Genomic DNA, 3,956 nt, shown 5'->3' with positions numbered 1-3,956 from the left:
CCCCAGTATATACAACCCCCCCCCCCCTTCCAACATATTTTAAAATTAATGAAATGAGTGAACTTACCACTGGATTCCAGTGCTATGCTAGAAACAGTCCCCAGGATTAATTTTTATTAAAACATTTTAGACAATCTAAAAACGTAAAATGCAAACCATTAATATCTTAACTAGGCTTTCATTTTTCGCAAACACTCCCTTTAAGGACTCATTTAACCCGCCATTTTCTTATCTCATCGTACAACATGTTTCGAGGATTTTTTCTGTTTCTATTGGTGGATTTCATAATTTATCGGGGAAAAAAACGTTGCAAATTTTAGTCAGAAAGTTTTGAAATTCTAATAAAACACCACTAGATAATAAGCGTTGGCGTATTTTCACATTGCCTTAAGATGCATTATGAGTTACAGAGCTATTGACTCTATTTATGTAACAACGAGGAAGAAAAGGTCGTTTTCCTATTGCTTAAAAGTTCGATAAATTCTGTCAATTTCCTTACTTGTCTCTGCTGTAAAAAAAAAACACAAATTTCAAAGAATTTTTGGACAGAAGAACAAGAATATCTCCTGTATAACTGCTCTGATAAAGGTTTAAAAGCTGGGTATGTAACTTTGAGTTTAGGGTAATTTAAGATACGACAGTCCTTTAAAGGGACAGTACACGTAATTTCAAGTGAAGCGCCATTTAGAAATCAAAACGGTACAAAACAAAACTTTATGTGATCAAAAATGTGGAAGATATTGTCGTTTTTTTTACTATATTTCTCCCTGCCAAGTAGAAATTCACTGCACAAGCCACTTTTGTAGAAAACCCACAATTGCAAATCATCGGATTTTCAAATTTTAATGAATATCTAATTCATGCTTTATCAGACAAAGCTTTCAAGCGTAACATTGTGAATCGTTAATGTCATCTCGGCATGATGGCATGAACTTTCACTTGAAATTACGCTTATAGTCTGAAGTTTTGCAACATGAATTTATAACTTAAAACGTTAGAAAATGTAGAAATTATCAACAAATAATTGTGTGTGTTTTTTTTTTAACAAACTGTAAAAGAATAATTTAGAAAACAATAGGTTTATGTGTGCTGTGTATACAAGCTGTGAACAGTCAACATAATTTGATCAGCTGTTTTCAGGCACAATCAAGCCACTGCTTGTTCATTATCCTCTACAATACAATCAAGGGCAAAATAGTAATTCGATCATTTTTTTCTTAACAATTTGTGAAATTTATCAACAAAATCTCAAGTTTAGAAAGGAAAAAAAGTTTAAAACACGGCAAATTAACACCCTGTTGTTCGAATGTTTAATACTCCAATTCACCAAACACGACTTAAAAAAAGAATAACGTATAATTCTCATTCCCCCCCCCTCCCCGAATTCCTCCCTCATGAGACTACCCCTCCCCCTTCCCGTAATCAGGTCAACAATTCGAGTGCAAAATTTATATGCAATCATTGTCTCGCAAATTTTAGAGGGAAAATAGTTTTGCTTAAAAAATCTCTTAATTTAAATTTCATCTAAGGAATTGTAGAATGTATAGTAAAGGTATCTATATAATACATTTTTATCATGGAAATTATGTAAGAATATTTTACCCTGGAGGAATGGCCAACTCAATTATAAATGACCCTTTAAAGGGACAGACCGGCTATGTAAGGTAGTTGAACTGAGTGTGCAGTGTTGTGGACAAATTCTTTCGGATTAACTTTTATTAACTTTTAAAAGATCTGTAAATCCTGAGTTTGAGCGCAAAGTCGACGTTCAAAATCGTACTTTTGAGTGGATACTGGATACAATTTTCCAGAATTAATATTGAAAAGAAGACATTTGAAGAATTTGTAGAAATCTGCGAATAAATTCATAGAAAATAAGAAATTCAATATAATGAAGAAAATGAAATAATTGATTTATTGACAAATTTCTTTTGAGAAATATGTTCCTAACCATCTAATTAGTTTTTTGTATAATTTTTGCTTTATTTTTCGTCGTCGTTATTTAATAATTTTAAAAACCCCGATTTGAAAACGTACCCACCCAAATTTATGATTTTGAACGTCGACTTTGCACTCAAACTCAGTAATTATACATGCGCGGCGTGGAAAAGTTGTATAGGTCTGAAACAAATCCTGAAGAGTTTGTCAAAAACACTGCATACTCAGTTCAATTACCTTACATAGCCGGTCTGTCCCTTTAATTAAAACTTTTTTAATTATGATTATTAGTTGGGATAACTTAAACTTAAGAACTTAATTTTTCTTGTGCTTCAAGGTGACCCATTTTTTGAAGAGTTACTTGACCGAGCGATTCACAGAGACGAAGGTTTAAAGGGCAACTTGTCAATTTTCAGAGAGAAAGGATTTATAGTTTTCAACTATGCTTTCGGTGCGATATATCCTAATGGTGATCTGCAGTGCACTAAACTAAGAATATCATTATAAATCATTGATACAGTGTTTAATTAAAGGAAACTAAGTGAAGCAATGACATTTTAACCTTTTTGCTTTAGATCAAAGTTTAGGAGTTTAGGTAGACAATTAGGATATTTATACACGGGCTCACAAGGAGCAGGGGGGGGGGAGAAGGAGTTTAGGTAGACAATTAGGATATTTATAAAATTTATTTTAGGAAAGTACAAATCTTCCGGAGCTAATGTAAGACGACAATTATGTTTCCGTATTGCCATTATTGTGAAGAGTTCCGTGTCCAGTAAACAACTGTCAGGTGGAAGCTCTACCAACCATGACCATCAACCACAGCCCCAGCAACATACACAAAAATAAAGAGACTATTCTCATTTTATTTTAAGGATCACGCTCATTTTTTTCCAACCCCGGGAAATGAGGGGGGAGGGGGAGAATCATTAGGGAGTTAAGGAAAGGGGAGTAGGAAAAAAATAAAGGACAGCATGGGAAAATGAAAGGAAGATAGAAAAGAAGAAAAGGAGATTAAGGAGAAGTAAGAGATTAAGGAGAAGTAGGAGATTAATAGGAGCAGAGAGATTAATAGGAGAAGATAAGGAAGATATAGAGAAGAGAAGGAAGATATTAAGAAGAGAAGGAAGATATAAAGAAGAGATGGAAGATATAAAGAAGAGAAGGAAGATATAAAGAAGAGAAGGAAGATATATATATAGAAATGAAAGAAGATATAAAGAAGAGAATAAATATTTAAAGAAGAGAAGGAAGATATAAAGAAGAGAATAAATATATAAAGAAGAGAATAAATATATAAAGAAGAGAAGGAAGATATAAAGAAGAGAAGGAAGATATAAAGGCGAGAATAAATATATAAAGAAAAGAAGGAAGATATAAAAAAGAAAAGGAAGATATATAGAAGAGAAGGAAGATATAAAGAAGAGAAGGAATATATAAAGAAGAGAAGGAAGATATATAGAAGAGAAGGAATATATAAAGAAGAGAAGGAAGATATATAGAAGAGAAGGAATATATTAAGAAGAGAAGGAAGATATATAGAAGAGAAGGAAGATATAAAGAAGAGAAGGAAGATATATAGAAAAGAAGGAAGATGTAAAGAAGAGAATAAATATATAAAGAAGAGAAGGAGGATATAAAGAAGAGAAGGAAGATATATAGAAGAGAAGGAATATATAAAGAAGAGAAGGAAGATATAAAGAAGAGAAGGAATTTATAAAGAAAGGAAGGCATATATAAAGAAGAGAAGGAATATATGAAGAAGAGAAATAATATTTAAAGAAGAGAAGGAAGATATATAGAAGAGAAGGAATATATAAAGAAGAGAAGGAAGATATAAAGAAGAGAAGGAATTTATAAAGAAGAGAAGGAAGATTTAAAGAAGAGAAGGAATATATGAAGAAGAGAAGGAAGATATATAGAAGAGAAGGAATATATAAAGAAGAGAAGGAAGATATAAAGAAGAGAAGGAATTTATAAAGAAAGGAAGGCATATATAAAGAAGAGAAGGAATATAT

The 3,956-nt window shown here is 31.9% G+C and overlaps 1 protein-coding gene and 1 long non-coding RNA gene across 2 annotated transcripts in view; both read right to left on the bottom strand.

Annotated features, from left to right (window-relative positions):
* LOC111703174 (uncharacterized) overlaps nt 1-1,351 on the bottom strand; it is a 3,821-nt gene extending 2,470 nt beyond the window's left edge. The window contains exon 1 of the long non-coding RNA XR_002765572.1: nt 68-1,351. This is a non-coding gene — a long non-coding RNA (uncharacterized LOC111703174). The remainder of the gene's footprint in view (nt 1-67) is intronic.
* The window catches only part of LOC111703168 (glucose-6-phosphate 1-dehydrogenase), a gene marked incomplete in the record, with an annotated part of 32,562 nt that overhangs the window by 20,162 nt on the left and 8,444 nt on the right, over nt 1-3,956 (bottom strand).

The sequence above is a fragment of the Eurytemora carolleeae genome, unplaced genomic scaffold, assembly GCF_000591075.1.
Source record: "Eurytemora carolleeae unplaced genomic scaffold, Eaff_2.0 scaffold487, whole genome shotgun sequence".
Taxonomy (NCBI): Eukaryota; Metazoa; Arthropoda; class Copepoda; order Calanoida; family Temoridae; genus Eurytemora; species Eurytemora carolleeae.
Note: the sequence above shows the minus strand (reverse complement) of the source record. Positions and strands in the feature narration are given on the sequence as shown.